Source organism: Callionymus lyra, chromosome 5 (genome assembly GCF_982586985.1).
Source record: "Callionymus lyra chromosome 5, fCalLyr1.hap1.1, whole genome shotgun sequence".
Classification (NCBI taxonomy): domain Eukaryota; kingdom Metazoa; phylum Chordata; class Actinopteri; order Syngnathiformes; family Callionymidae; genus Callionymus; species Callionymus lyra.
The window spans coordinates 21,510,129-21,527,612 of NC_141822.1; positions in this window are offsets into that span (position 1 = coordinate 21,510,129).

Sequence of the window (17,484 nt, forward strand, 5' to 3'; positions counted from 1 at the left end):
GCGAAAGTTTGTGGATTATATATTTTAAAATTTGTTTGTATTCTTGTGTTTTGCGTAGGCTGGCTCAGATTAAATGTTCATACTTTTTCATTTTACACAGAGTTGAAGATCAGAGGTCTCCCTGCTTGCCTTTTTTTTCTATATTATTATTATTGCCTTAAAGTTTATAATAATAATAATAATCTCTATTTATATAGCGCCTTTCTAGACCAGGGTCACAAAGCGCTTTGACAGCCATTCACACATACTGATGGGAGTAGGCTGCACCACATTATAGTTTGGTTAGTGATTTAGTTTCACCACGGTCTCCTTTTGTAAGAAAGTAAGAAATATTAGTAGAGCGGTTTCTAAACCAGGTTCACAAAGCGCTTAAACTATCAAGTCCAATTGGAGTTTGGAAATAATTATTAATGATATTGATACTTTACTGGAATTATAAAATCCATAAACCCGTCTCCCTCATTTATGAAATAATGATGATAATTATTATCAATTTATAAAATAAAGAGGAATCAAATAAAATTAGGGAAGTGTGTAAAAGAAGTATAAGCATTATTACAAAAGGCTAATTGACTCGTGTATATATTTATATTAATAATATAAGGTGATAATTACTGTCAGAAATGTATTATTCATTTATCCATATTGGTTCATCAGTTTGTTGATTTTAATTGATATTAAACCATGATTAAATTCTAGTTGCTGGGTATTTAAATAATCATTATCAGATTAGATGATACATTTATATATTTTTAAATGACAATTTGGAACCCATATCTCTTTATCCCAAAAAGCAGTCACAAATAAATGATGGTTCTACTTAAAATGTGACCAATTTTAATGCTTTTTATCAAGTAAGTTATATTATTAATGGATAAAAGAGGATACCAGGTGCAGTCCATCATAATCACACCTGTCACATTTATATCTACAATCCGACAATGTCAAATCAGAGCGGCGTTTAGTGACCTTTGTATTTGTGGACACATCATGAAACCACCTCTATTTAAATGATTTCTACAATCAAGGTAAGAACAGTGTAAACTCAGCCATGACCTGTGACCTTTCCTCACATCTTTTACATTCGTAGATCAGATGTTTCAGTAATTAATGAAGATATACCTTCGATATACTATTAATAGAGAAAAAAATAATTGTCCAAAACAATTTAGAAAATAAAACAGTGAACGAACTTAATGTTCAGATAAAACAAAAAACGTCTTGTTTAATGTTTGAAACAACACAAGTGATATTTGTAGGAAATACTTATAATTGTACTCAATTCTGGGATGTTGACAGTGGACCAGCGGCCTTCCTCGATGTGGCGATACTTCACACGACCGACAGGGGGCGACCGTGCAGAAGAAAAGACAGACTGCAGCTGTAGCTCTTTTTTTTTCTTCCCCGAGTGTTAATGCGACATCCTTTTCAGCTCGATCTTGTTCCATCCTCTCCACCGACTGTCCTCCTCTCAGTGAGAGCCCTTCAACGTGATCACAGCGACCCTGGTCGCATATTAAAGACCATCAATGCACGAAGATCCCACTTGATTGTTACCATCAGTCAGACTAAGAGCCATGAGATCATTGAATCGCCATCATGAAGATCTGCCACCTCTGCTCTTACCTGGTGCAGGTACATGCTAACCATGTGTATGTGTGCTTGTGTGTGTGAGACTGTGTGTGTGTGTGTGTGTGACTGTGTGTGTGTGTGTGTCTCCTGGTTGGGATCAGGGTGCCAGTGCAGCTTCATTAATCTCCCGGCATCAAGGGACTTGTCTGAACTCTAAAAGCGGTCTTCAAAGAACAACCCCCTCGCTCCCCTGCGGTTGTCACACCATTTACCCTCTTCTTGTCTCAGGTCAGCTGTCATATCGCAGTGTTCTCAGAGAAAGCGGGATCAGTGTGAACATGGATCATGTATACAAGCATGAAATGTAAATAGCAGGGACCGGCCTCTGCAGCATGTTCCAGCGTACATCCCAACGTGCTCTTTAAATTGATGGATCGCCACTAAATTAGCCACAACTAATGCGTCCTCCAGTTGTCATTGGGATCCTGGAATGAATGTCAAGTGCATAGACAGCCTCTGTTTTTTTGTCAGTGCTGCACACGTTTGACTGTTTAGGTGATATCATTCCACGGACTTGCACAGTTCAGAGGCTCTTCTGTGGAATTTACATTCTGGCATTTTTACTGATGAGCTGCTGACCAGTCCAATGCTTGAAGAGATAAGATGATCAAGCAATGACAGGTTTTTATCAGGACCTTTCTCATTGTTTTGGGGGTTTTTTTGTAAATTGAAACAGGAAACAAATGGTTGAAGGCATGTATTCTGAGCAACACAGAAATGTTTAGGAAATACTGTGTAAATAAGTTACATTTGTTGGTCTTAAAAAAGAAAAGGCAAGAGAGGATCACACTGGTTTCAGGAGTGGAACAGTGTTGTTCTCAGTGTTATCTTGAACTTTTAAGTATATATTTTATTGAGTATTGTTTTGATTGTTTAAGCGCTTTGTGACCCTGGACTGGAAAAGCGCTATATAAATATAAATTACTTACTTACTTACTGTCGTCCAGTAGAAGCTACAAGATCTATTGATTTTTTTACTGAAGGTCGCGCATCGTTTGAATGAATGAAAACGTATTCAGTAGTGATGGGCTGATGAAGCTTCATGGCACTGTATCATGTTTTTAAGAAGTCAGTAGGTGTCGCCATCAGTTTAAAAAAGGATTGATGTTTTATTGGAACAGCTGTTTCAAACACAGGAAAAAGTCCAGAGACTGCCATCTAGTGGACTCTGGAAATAATGTCACTGCTTCATGAAGCTTCATCAGACCATCTTTACTATTCGTGATATCTAGATCAGAGTCCAAACCCTTTTTAAAGAGGGCCACATTTAATCCGGGGTCCAATGTGAACAATGAAATCATACCATTATTATATAAAAAAGATTATCTTAGACCTGATCAATTTTGTCATAGACTTTCTTAGAGACTTAGACCAGAGCTACTGTCTTTGTATTGCACTAAGGTTGTCTATAGTGATGTGTCGATGAAGTTTCATCTTCATATTATATACATACATACATACACATAGTATCCTTACTTTCAAAGATCACTAGTTAGCACTGCTGTGAACCACTTACCCAAATTAATTTTAGCTCATGGGCCACATGGAGGACTATCTTCTCCCAAGTGAGCCGTTAAAATCATGGGAACTAAACTAGCTAAAACAACAATTTCTTAAAATGTTTTCTTGGCATGAAGACCAACATGGTGGCGACGAGGGATATATCCTGTGAAACATGCTGTACACAAACATCATATAGTTTTTCTATTCACTGAAATAGAAAAATGTTTAAAAAAAAAAAAAGAAACTCGCAACTTTCAACACAAAGGACGTCATCCAAACTAGCTGCACTTGCTTCGTCTACTCGCTCGGCCACAGATCAACAAATTTCTTGCCATTTTGCCATCCGGTTGACGCAAGGAGAACAGCAGGTCGATTTATTTACTTGAAAAGTTCATCACATTTTTATACTTTTTTCTAAAATCATTAAACCTGTCAAAGTGTGAACCTTACGCCTGACGTCCCTGCACTAATCAACCCATCACTCGTCGTCAGCCGATGTCATCGTCTGTAGGAAACATCTTGACGTGTAAGGTCACAGAAACGATGCATACATTTTTTGAATTCATTGCAGCTCTCTACGATGATAATCAATCAGTTAAAATCCATTTTAAATCTTGAAGAAATTAAAGAAGCACAAAGCGTCACTTACAAAATTCGGTCGACCCTGTTTTGTAACATTCATCCATAGACGTCATCAGGGATAAGAAGTAAAAAGATGAATGGATACTGGCAAAAGCACCCATGTCTGCTGCATGCTGATGAACAGATGTTCAAGGTCTTGTTTAACACACTCTTCACCTCTCTTCCTCGCCAGCACAGCACAGGAGTCGCGGCTGCTAAACACAGTTTTGTTGGACTCAGCTGGCCATGATCACGCTGATGCATCCGCTTAGCTCGTCCCATAGTAGAACATGAACTCTGCGGCAGAGGTTACGCCTACTGCATGCCATCATAAAGTCTGATTAATTAACAATTTAAGATTGTAAATTAATGTTTATGTTCCAAATACCAAAGTCCTTAGTTTGGTAACAATCACATGGTTATCATTATTGTTAAGGATAATTTTAAAACATGTTTGAGAAGGTCTGTGATGAAGCACTGATGATACAATAAAGGGGGGGTTTGATCTGAGGCTACAGGGTCATAAGTTTCTCTTTGCACCGGCAAGGCCAGCGTGGCTTTAAAATCATCATAATAATAATCATTATTATGATGATTTGCTTGGTGGCCTGACAAACGACTGTCCGGTCACCGACGCATAATCATGGCTAAAAGTTATTTGAAGGTTAACGCAAGAGAAGGTGGCGTGAAGGTCACCGCTCGGGAGGATGGTTTATGGGCTGTGACGTACCCGAACAAAAGCCAATTGGCGAGTGTAATGTTGAACTTGGTTAGGCCCGGCTGGACGAGCCATCATTTCCTACATCCCTCTTCATCTGACCTAGTGATGATCTTGGATACATCAGCCATAACTCACGCTGTCAACCTACAAGATTCACCACAGCAGTCGACCCGTAGTCACGTTTTTCAAATGGATCCTGAGATTCTTTTTTTCACCGGAGAATATAATAATAGACAATTGAGAATTTTTCCAATTCCTATAAAGAGAAATCCCTCCACTTATTAATACTGAATGATTCATAAAGATATTTAATGTTTTCTCTTAAAGGGAGAGTGGCCCTTGTTAACCACAGCTAGACACACAAGGTCCAGAATATAAAAAGAGGAAATCATTTGACATTTTTTCTGGACCCAGGCTCAGAATGGGTTTATGAGGGTTCATGAAAGAGGGCCCTCATTTTCATAAGCTTCAAAATGAAACTTTCAATCTTGTCTCTCAGCCACTGATTCAATGGAACCTCTTATCATTTTTAAACTAAATCCCTGCTTACTGATCTCTGAATATTCCGACAGGGTATCAAGAAAGCTCTTAAAACCATCACTACCTGCCTGGTATTGGAAAAAAAACTTCTTAATGCTCAGCTGCCTGCTTGTCAGAATCAGAAAACATTTCTTGCCAGTATTGTAAACACAGCACAAGATCTTCGTGTGTTGTTTTGGATACAGAATAAAACAGAATTGAATAAAGGAAATAAAATAAGGTGAATACAATATAAATAATAAAATAAGTTAACATAAGAAAATCATTTAATTTAATTATACACAAAAATAAATAATTCAATAACTGACATTTTCATAACCTGGACAGAAGGCGGATTAAATAAAGTGTTGAACTGAGATTTTTCTGGCCCTGAGATATCTTAATATGCCTGAGGAGAGCGTTTCAAAAGGGGATGTCTCGGATATGAGGGTATCAGTCATGTAAGAGGTCAGCCAATCATCTATACTCTGGTCTACACGGTTGAGTACCATATGGTGATGGAGGAGCAAAACCACTTTTATATTGACCTTTCTGGACGATAACAAAAGTGATTTTGGAAATTTTTATAAAGCCTCAAATATTTACAATAAAGCATTGTCTTGACATCTGTGGTTTTATTTCTAATGTTATGTTTGTGTTTATTCTCATTGATCCCCTAACATGCATTCAGTAATCTTATCAGGCCTAAATGTTTGAATATTGAAGTACTTGTAGAATTCATTAACAGTAATTTCATATTTATTTTATTGTTCAAGTGTCGATCAATGTCATCAATGCCTTCCCCCCTGTTGTCGAGTATTTCTAGCCTCACAAAGAAGCTGTACCTTTGAGCAGCCACAGTAAGAGTTTTCAGTATTTGCTAAATCCTACAAACGTCTCCCATAGCAACAGTGCAGCAGTAGAGGGAAGCAGAAAATGTCACTGTGGTCAGCTGCCATTCTACTCAAACATTCATGCAATCATTTCATTTATTTAAATTACACTCACGCCGTTAAATTATGAGACTCGCATGTTAAAACTGTAGACTCCATTCAACAGAGACGTTTTTGAAAAAATGTTTACAATACGATGGATCAGCAAAAATACAAGTAAAGGTTTAATTTCTTGATGTTTAAATACATTTACACATTAAGCGAATACTTAAAATATGAATATGAAACATATTGGAAACACATGTTCAGTTTCTCTGTATCCTTCTTTCATGTATTATTTTCATTACTTGCCCATTTTAACCCACATTTTTCTTCTTCATCTTTCCCGGAGCTCCAGGGCTCCACCTCTGGAGCTGCTGCTGGATCCAGGATCTCCTCGGCAACCATGTCAACGGATCCAGATTTCTCTCCATGACTCCCCCTTGACTCTGGTGCTCTACGCTATACTCTCCTCTATTCTCTCTCTGTATCCTCCCTCACTCTTTTCTCCATCTCCCTTTTATGCCATATAGTCTTAATAAAACAATTAAGAGTCTTAGGATTTGGCAGTTTAAATTAAATTGAAATTGAATAAAAAATAAAGAAATCTAATTTCTTCGTTGATCTTTTTCAAGGATATATTTCCTGCTATTGTCGTCACAGTTTGGTAGAAATGCCTGAAGCCGTTTCCTATACTCAGCTATTAGAATGGTTCATTTCCCATCATTCCCTCCGGATCGCTGCTTTGCTCGCAACTTTCTCCTGTCTCTGGGCCCTGAAGTAGAGCTGAGATCTCTCGCCGTGTTTTCCTTTTAATGTGTCCGCCGGTATCTGCTTGACATTTCCAGAGGACAGATGGACTTAAGTTTGACTTATTCTACTAGGAGACAACGGCTGTGAAATGGAAGGATATTTGGCACCAATAAGGGGGTTAAATATCCTCTTCAGTGCTGTTTTGTCTCTAAACAATAATGACAATTTGAGGCTTATTTACCCCGCACAAATTAACCTCACACCATTAGAACTCTTTAAGTCAACTCAGGAGCAGAAAAACAGCGATTCACCCGTGTACAGTAAAAATAAAAATGGAGTTTAGAACCTTGTTTGATGACCACACCTCTCCTATCGGATGTAAGATTACCAAAAGTCAATTTAGATTGACGACCGCTAAATATATTTAGGTGGATATAAACTAAAATCACAGTTTCTCTATCAGAGCTCAGGTTCATCTTAATCCAAAAATGACACACTTTAAAAGATCCAAATACATCCATGGTGCTCGCCTGTAATGTCGTATTGAAGCCTCAACATGAGAAAAGGTTCCTGACAAAATTAAACAAGTCTATATTTCAAGTTTTATTTTAGTGAGGGCTGCTAGGGTTGCAGCCTTAATCCTGAGTATGAACACTGACACTTACACCGTGTCTCAATGAGGAACAACGTCAGGCAGGAACTGAAAGACTGATAACTACGAACAAACTTAAAATACTTAATTTTTCCGGAACAATTCCCCATCTTGAGGCTTCAATACAAAGGGACATTACAGACGAGCACCATGGAGGTATATGTAAGTTTTTAAGTGTGCATTTTTGGACAAAGATGAAGAAGACAACTGCTAAGCTCCAGCTGTATAACTCTAAGAAGGAACAGATAACTTGGAAGATAATGCAATCATATAGTCGTCATGAGGGTGAGTAGAAAATGAGTGACTTCAACATCTTATTCCATGACACTAGTCTCTTTTGTTCATTTACCCATTTCTCTGCCTGCTTTTCTCCGTCCTCCTTCCACTGACTCAGCATAGACAAAAGCTTTTTTTTAGGATTATTTTCCTACCACCTGTTCTTAGCAATGGAATATCAGTCCTAATGATGGCCTGGCTGTTTCTGGAACTACTTGAACCTACTGAAGCGTATTGTTGGTTCACAATTACTGACCTATGCTCAGTGACCCCTGAATAACACTGCGCGCGTATTCTTTGCGTCTCTGTCGACTCCATCACTTTGCACGGAGTAGAACGGTCAATGAAATGTTCAACGGTGGATGGAGTCCGGGGTGACGCCATGGTTGACATAAGAGTACCCGGGTGATCCTGCGCTATCTCTCCAATGACCCGATTGGCTCCAGTATCCCCAAATGTATAATCCAGACCTATTTCTTTTTTTTAATTCCCCATATCTGCAGGTTACGTTACAAAATAAACTGCAACGTACCACAATCTCAGCCGGTGGACATTGACAGAAGACTAACACACAACAAATACACACTGAGCACCGTGCACCAAGCACTCCCGCTACTTATGTACCTATCAAAATGCTTCTGTGCCTAACATGGTGTCTTCTGTTCTTGTTTTGATCAAATGGTGTGATTGGTTATAAATGTATATAATTACAGTGAGTGGAGCTCTTTATTGATTGGTTGACTCAATTAAGAAATGAAGGCGGTCAGCGAATTCCTGAAGACACTAGACAGGGTAGTGAATGTTTTATGTACTTGTTCTCATGGTGAGAAAAAGAAGACCCGGATTCAGTAAGAGTCGATAATAATCCATGAGGGAAAGCTTAAACAGTCCAAAATAAAGTAAGTAAAAATCCCACATCCACAATAGGAAATACAAAAATGCAGGCCATCACACAAAAGACTGTCATGGCTGAGGATCAGGATCTTACCGGCAACTAAAACAAAATAAAAAAAGGACGCACCTGATTAAATGAAAGACGTCTGGAACACACAACAGGGACACATTAAACCGATCCATGTCAAACTTCAGTAAGAATGATATGATGGCCAATCCTGGTTGGAAGACCTAATATCCTGGCTGCTTTTATCGGGTATGATACTCCTTATGAATTTGAAGAAACCGACTCTCAACCATCTCCAGCTGTGCATGCCTGCCTGCATCAATTAAGAGAAACAAAACAACACAGAGCTGGAAGCAACAAGATAAAACCATACAATTGAAAAGCATGACACTTGTATGAGCACTAGCAGCGAATACCTCTCTCTTTCCTTTTTTTTCTCTCATATTCATTCCCTTATATCTGTCTAATCTAATGAATAACCTATTTATTATATCAACATAGTTGGATCATGGGCTCTCCCAGAGACTATCCCAATTCCTCACCTCTTCTATTTGATAGGAACTTCTTGTCACCACATTACAAATGTGCTCGATTTAATTAAATTTGGAGGCTTTTCAACCAAGTAACACCTCTGCTGTGTCCCAAATCGCGCACTTCTCAGTGTGCACTGCTTTACAGTACACTGTAAGACATAGGTGCTCATTGTGCACTACATTTTCACACACTGCTCATCAGGACGCACTTGTCCACTCAAAATATTAAGTGTAGAAGTATGTGATTTGGGACACGCCCCTAGTATCTAGTTCAAGAAAGTGTGTGAAGAGTTTAGTTTTATGACATGGTGCATCATCCTGCTGGTAGTAACTATTAGAACATGATACATTTGAGTCATGGTCAGCAGCAATACTCAAGTAGACCATGGTGTTTCAACGATGATGCCTGAACCTCAAGGTCAGAGGCTAAATCTGGTGGAGTTATTTTGTGTTGCCTCCTTCAGGTCCGGAATCACAGTAGGTTCATTTTCAAGTTTATATCGTCACTGAAGTTGTCAGCATCTAAAATAAGATAAGGAACAGATTATGCAGAGATTAGAGACTAGAACTTACATTAAATAAAAATTATGTAATTGTAGTGTTTGGAGAAGGAAGACAAATATAGAAAATTACGCAACATCAAACCTCCAAGAGTGACAATTTTAAAATACAATTCATACTTGCTGTCAAAGACAGTTTGGTAAATGTACATCTTGCTTCCCCCCTGAACAATATTGCTCAAAAATGTTGTCCTTTTGTGTGATTGGGTTGGACATTCCTGCTCTGTACAAGGCAGAGTAGATGCCAAATCACTGTACGTCCCTTCCCTACCATCATAGTTAACTGCTGACTTTCTAAAGCCATTTTATAATATTTCCCTGTGCATACCTTAGTTGTAGCAAGTGATTATCCGAAGTACTGTTGTCCTTTTCCTCTGACATCCACAAAACATTTCCGTCATTGCTACTACTGCCCACTGGAGTATCCTTTTTTAAAATATTCATATAAATACTTTCCTTTCTGATCTTTCGCACATATCTAAAGTACATATACACAATCTTCCCTTGAAACATTACGTACCATCCCCCTAAAGTGAGTGAGGGATCAAAAACAAAATGCTCACCTTGAGACGTCTCCCCTGGCAATAGGTGTTCTTGTCTTTAACCTACATGGGTAGATACATTAGCAAGGCTAACAGCATGCCACAGAAACTCACAGCCAAGTCAGCAGTGAGCTGCGAGCGATGAGTTGCATGTTGGAACATAAGGTGAGGTGGGGGGGGGGACGTGTTGCAACCCTTAGGGTTTCTTCCATTGCTCAGATGGAAATAGCCGGCACCGTTGTTTCACATCTTCGTCTGCCGGGGGGAAGGACGGAACCGTGATGCTGACACATGCGAACATCAATTCTTTATCTATTATTTCATCCAGTCCTCTGGTAGTTTCTGTCGACCCTGTAGGGACCTGTAGTAATATGTGTGGCTACATGTATTAGTCTTCTTTTCCTTTTGGAATTTGTTCAACTTAATGACCAGTTAAAACTGACAGAAGTTTACCTTATGAACAACAGAATAAAATAAGAACTTCTGAATTGACCGATTCATTTATTAAGCTTGTAATAATGCAGTTTACATGTGCTGGACTCTACAGAAAAGAGAGCCAGGCAGCCATGTCAGTTGATAATTGTGTAAATCAATGAATAATCTGCTGATACAACTGTTTTACTTGTGCAATTCTGATAGTGATGTCCTCTTATAACCTATATGCCTCAGGTCATATCTTCAGAGCTTAATATCTAGCCGCAGGAACAGACACGGACATCCCTGTTATTCTCTTGACCCTCTACAAGCCTCCTTGAAACCCTTCCTGAATCTGTTTAATGCCTAAACACTCCCCATCCTCACAACCATCTGGTTCCTGCTTGGACCATCTTTATCTTAGGTGCCCAAGATCAGCCTTCATAAGCCCTAATGCTGAGCAGTTTTTACCTACAGAGCAGAGAAGTGTGAATCTTATTCACTTTGACCGACTCTGATATTCTTGGCATTTACTCTGCAGCTAGTATCTTCTGACTTCTGATCTTAAACCTAGTGAAAAGTATGTATTTTGAGTCATTCGACTTGCTCAAAAATATTTACTCTCAGTCTGACCCGGACTTGGCCTTCTGGCCTGCTCGGCATCTTGGGATTTGTTTCTGCTCACGTCACTCCATCCATCCATCTTCCATCAACCCCTTTGTCACTCCTCCATCTGACCAATAGTTAGCTGCTGATCATTTTCCTGATGTATCAGATTACACAATTAATACTGTATAATATTGATTTTAGACCAATTCCGTGTAAATCCGACGTAAGAATTCCCATAGAGTTGCTTTGATTAATCCTGTACTGTTGTCAGTTTAAACTTAAAAATTATCTTCTTAATATCAGTATTATCATGTTGACATTTTCATTCATTTCCCTTATCATTACCCTATGAACACCCTATAGAACCATATTACTACCCAATAAACTGTATGCCATTTCACATTAATCTACTTTTTAAAAGATGTCAAGCATTAATAGTAAATGTTCTTTTACGAAATGAAAGTTAAAAAGTGAAACCATTACTTTTTTTTTCTTGTTATTAAGAAATACCACAAAACCTATAAACAAACTTCCTGTTAATGCACAGCCATGTTTCAAGGCTAAAGGCGGAGGAAGGTGAAAGTCGACCATCTTGAAAGGTTTAAAAGAGTTGAATGGGAATCGAGGGTCGATTCTAATTTAACCACCGGACTGCAGCTGATTGTGACGCCGCGCTACGATAACGGTGCTGTTGATCTGCTGTCGTCTGGCTGATACCTGATTGCTGCTTATCTCAGTCATCTACATTTGTGATCACCCGTCCCCTCCTGGTCCGTGCTGTCCATGTGGTGGCAGCACATAAATGGATGAAATATGAAAAAAACCTACACATGAAAGTGTAGTGATCAACATTAGAAAAAAACAATCTCGTAATATAATAAAAAATAACCGTTAACATGTACTATACATTATATACATGTGGTTTGCATGTAAAACACTCGATGAAATACAACAATGACTCGTAAAAACCTTTTTTTGATTTAAGTTCAATTCATGTCTTTTGACTGCACCGTTTTTTTGTTCCATCCAGTAAATTCTTGCCAAAACTTTCCATTATCGGTGAAAATAATCTTTCACATTAAATGGATAATAAGTTCAGGGTTCTTAGGGAAAGCTTCTTGTGAATCTTGTCATGTTTTTGAAAGCTCTTATTTCATTCCATTTGCTTTCATTTCCCCGCCCTTGTGTGTCTCCTTTGACAGGTTAATGACACCCGACTGGAACGGATCTGCAATCAGCTCCGAGCAGCTGCTACATAAACTTACTGGTTTCAATCTGTAGTGTCAGATCGTCCTCACTGACAACCCTATTGTTCTCTTAGGTATCTGTGCATTTTTTACTTTTATATTTATTCTGCTGTCCTCAGCACACAATTTTCTCTATTGATTCATACGTTTGGATTAACTGCCATGTTTTTTTTAGTTATATTTCTCTATAATGTTCTTTATCTTTATCTTTAGACTAAGATTGTATCATCTTTTTCTTTCTCTTTATTCCTCTTTGTTCTGGTTCTTATTTTATTTTAATTATTTTCTATGAAAAATTGCTGTATTTGCTTTGGATAATTTGGAAAAAAACTATTTCCCGAAGGAGACCTAGAATAAAGTTCTACCTAACCTAACCTAATGTCCACACACTTTCTTCTGGTACCAATATTTAGTTCTGCCCATTGTTTGTTTGTTTTTTTGTCCACGTTCAATAAATTGTTTACTTTAATTCTCATTGTGTCGACTGTCCCGGTTTCCCGCCCACAACACGCATTTGGGTCTGGTTACTTTTCGGGGGTTTATGAAAAATCCAAGTGTAAATCCAGTTTGAGTCTCTCCCAGGATGAAAAACTCCTGGTAAGTAAGTAACTAAGTAAGTAATATTTATTTATATAGCGCTTTTCCAGACCAGGGTCACAAAGCGCTTTAACAATCAAAACAATACTCAAAAAAGTATATACTTTAAAGATCAAGATAATACTGAGAACAACACAGGAGTTCCAGAAAATCAAGGAAAAGCCTGAACAAATAGAAACGTCTTAAGATGTTTCTTAAAGGAGTCAGTAGACTCCATCAAGCGCAAAGAGAGAGGGAGATTGTAAGATTGTTCCAAAGCTTAGGAGCAACAACCTGAAAAGATTTCTCTCCTCTGGTCCTGAGCCGTGTGCGAGGAACCATCAGTAGATTCTGATCCACAGACCTCAGAGCCCGAGCTGGGGTGTAAGGCTGGATCAGATCAGTGATGTAAGGAGGAGCCTGACAATGAATAGGTCTGAAAGTAAGAACCAGAATTTTAAAGTTGATCCTGAAAGAAAATGGCAGCCAGTGAAGAGTTTTAAGGATCGGAGAAATGTGAGTTCTTCTACTTGAGCTGGTTAGAATTCTCGCTGCAGAGTTCTGAATCAACTGCAGGCGAGACAGCTCCTTCTTGTTTAGACATGAAAATAAACTGTTACAATAGTCCAGACGAGAAGAAACAAACGCATGGATTACAAGCTCCAGATCATGTTCCGACAACATTTTCCTAAGTTTGGAGATTTAAAAAATTCTTCCCAAATATTTCAGACAGATATGAAATTCAGGATCCCCATAAATCACCACGCACTGCCAAGGACGGAGACATTTTCACTTTGAATCTGTTCCAGCAACAACGGAATGCGATGCAGCAGAAATCTTCCAGTTTCTATCTGCTGGGCAGCATCTCTCTCGCTTCCACGGGACAGGTGGGAGTCGTGTGTATGTTGGGGGGAGTTAGTCAACATGGAGGATAACTGGGTTTCCGCTGGCAGCAGGCCCCAGAAGTGTCACCACTCATATACCTCCACTCTAAACACCTCCGTGTCCCTGCGGATCCTCTGCCCTGTCTAAAAACAAACCTGTCACCTATGCTGCGCCTCGGTCTGCTCGTCTGCTCCTGCTTCGGCCGCTCATTTTTTATCTCAGGGGGGTCACTGAGATACAATGATCTGGTGTCATTGAAAATTACTGATCAAAGCCCCTTCGCTTAATAGACTCCCTCATTGATCACAGGCCACGAGGGTCACCTCTGCCTCTGCAGCGCTGTCTTTGGGATTAGCTGTGATGAAGAGGGATAGGTGGTGTCGTTATCAGGTGTTGTTTTGTCTACGTGAAGGGCTTCCCCGTGTCCTAGTCCTGGAATAGCTTCACTGATTTGTCACCAACATGCCTAAATAACCTCTTCCCTGTCACAAAGTGATGAATGAACATTGCTTAAATGGAGATGTTATCGTGGAGTATGACAAACCTCCTGTGTCAGCAAAAGTATCCACCAGCATACTTTGTAGTACCAGTTGAGGAACCAACTTGCTATGAGACCACCTCATGTCTGATTTCATGAGATTTGCTCAAAATGTTTTCATGAGTGGACACCAAATTATTGTCTCCAAAATCAGATTTTTTGACGTATGTGTTTAAAATCCAGTTTAATAATTGTCCATCCGTCTATCTCTTGCCCATTCCTTAACTAATGTCAAACATCAACTCTCCTGACTCACTAACATGTTTAAAATGTTAAAGTCTTCCTCATCACATCAAGATGCAGTAAGTATCTCATCATGATGATGTTTTGAAGTTATTACTTATAAAGTTCTCCCCCGTCTGAAATCACGGTGAATGATTACGAGAGCGGAGTCCATTCCTTCAAGAAGCATCTGAAGACCTTTTAATTTGTTCAGGGATTCCTGTGTTTGTCTTATGTTTTCTTGGCCTTTCAGAGTTTTTAAATTTGTATGTATTTTAAACTGTGTATTGCTTTGGATTGTTCAAGCGCTTTGTGACCCTGGTCTAGAGAGGCACTTTACGAATAACTATTACTTACTTACTTACTTATGATGTAATACTGGTCTTCACCTCTCCTCAAAGCTAGCTGTAATCACACCTGGCTTTGTCTATACAACGAGTCCCTAGGAAGTAGAGACCCTCTGGATTAATGATGCGCGGTGACAAACCTCAATGCTATGGCCAATCACAAAAAAGTGGGCGTGGTTGTAGAAAACAATATTTTAATTAAGAGAGTTTTGTCACATACTGATGAGTACAATAGAGGTAAAACATCTGTTTACGATACACTTAAATCAACACATTTGTTGCCATTTAACAGGGTTGTTTATAATTGAAATATCAGTTGTCTTCTATCTTTTCTTTTCTTAGTCATGTAGAAATTTCCATACTGGCACCACAGAAGTCTGTCTGCTTCTCTCCCTAATTCATTTCCACATTGACGGCATCCATAGACCACAATGGTTTTCTTCTTCCCTGTTTTATCCTTTTTCAACATTTTTTCCGCCAAGATTTTGCTTGTCCCAAAAATCTGAGTCTAGAAAAAAGTCTTCTGGACAAACCCTGTTTATATCCCAACAAGGATCTCAACATCTAAATAACTGCATCATCAACAAACATCATGGTCCACTCCTCTAGATGACCTCACTTTATCCTCACTGTCCACACACATTTACCTCCTTATAGGGATCGTTCACCCAAAATTCAAACTCATTTTCTACCCATCCTCATGTCGACTAAGGGCTGATGAACTATAGACAAATTGAGCTCCAGCCTCTACATTAAAGTGAACATACATTTTTACCTATTACTCTAAAGAGAAGCAGATTACTCATCGAACCAGCAAGAGCTTTAGAGAAATTCCAGAGTTGCAATCAAATCCTTTTTTTTGTTCATTTCACAGAACACATATATATATATAACACCTCTATTCTTAATTGACAGATGACAAAACTACTATTGCTTAAAGATCAGCTTTCAATAAATGACACATTTTAAAATGGCAGTTAAGTTAATCAGATAAGTGCTGCTGAAACCATTACGGAGTGCAAAGAAGATGGAGAGAAAAAAGGTCGATTATTGCAAATTGGGTTCCTAAACTACTTGAAAAAAGCAATACTGCTGACAAGTCACTGTTTTTTTGGCACCGTTCACTTTTTCACAGTGATCCAGTCAAGCAGACGGGCGGTGAGGCAGACGGTCAATAGAAGTCAGCGGTGATTATACATTTTGCTTGTGCCTAATGAGAAAGTTAAGCACATCGCCACGTGAGTGAGACACTAGTCTGATCGCACTGATAGAAGTGGCTAATCTTCCAGCCCTTGGGTAGGTTTGTTCCACACACTCCAGTTTCCTCTAGCAGTCTGAAAAACCATACAGAGGTTCATTTTTAATTGTTCGTAGGTGTGTGTGTGTGAATGGTTGTTAAGGGTTCCCCCCTGCTTTTCACCCTGGGTAACTGGGATAGGCTCCAAGGCAAAACCCAGTAAGAGAATAAAAGGTATAAAATTAACTATTAAATACAATTAAGGCCTTTGATATCCTGAAAAAATTGTTCTTTGGTTGGTCTGTTAGTACAATAATAGGGGACGTATTTGTTTTTAGTCAACTATACAATATTAAATGTTAAAACCACATTTTCCTGACTTACTCGCATGTTTGAAGTCTTCCAGCACTAAGTCCCTCATCATGAGGATGTTTTGAAGTTATTACTCTATAAAGTTCTTCCCTGACTGAAAGAGCTTACGAGATCCCATTATGATGTAATAACGGGCTTCGTTCCTCATGCAGCTGCGAAGAAAGCCCTGCTTCTATATTTATACACGAGTCCCTCGGAGGTAGACACTCTGAGGTCTGTGGATCAGAATCTACTGATGGTTCCTCGCACACGGTTCAGGACCAGAGGAGAGAAATCCTTCCAGGCTGTTGCTCCTAAGCTTTGGAACAATCTTCCTCTCTCTTTGCGCTTGATGGATCTACTGACTCCTTCAAGAAACATCTTAAGACATTTTTATTCATGCAGGCTTTTCCTTGATTTTCTGGAACTCCTGTGTTGTTCTCGGTGTTATCTTGACCTTTTAAGTTTATATTTTATTGAGTATTGTTTGAATTACAATATAATTATATAATAATAAATACAAATTACTTACTTACTTACTTCTGGGATTGATGACACACGGTGACAAACAAGATTGATTCTTGACCAATCACAGCAGAGTGGGCGTGGTTAAAGTAAACAAGATTTTAGCTTGAGAAAAGCAAGCATTTTCAGTGGGCGGGGCTTAAGTACATGTAAATATTTCAATGTAAAGAGAGTTTTGTACAAACAGACACATACTGATGAGTACAATAGAGGGTCCAAGATCAATTTAAGAGACACTTAAATCAACACAAAAGATCTTAATATAACTATGCCTTTCAAACAGTTTAGAAGGTAAATGTCATATTTCTAGAAGTAAGATCTGGAAAAAGACAAAAACTCATTGGCAGAAGTATTAAAATGTACAGACATTCCATCGCTTCAGCAGAGA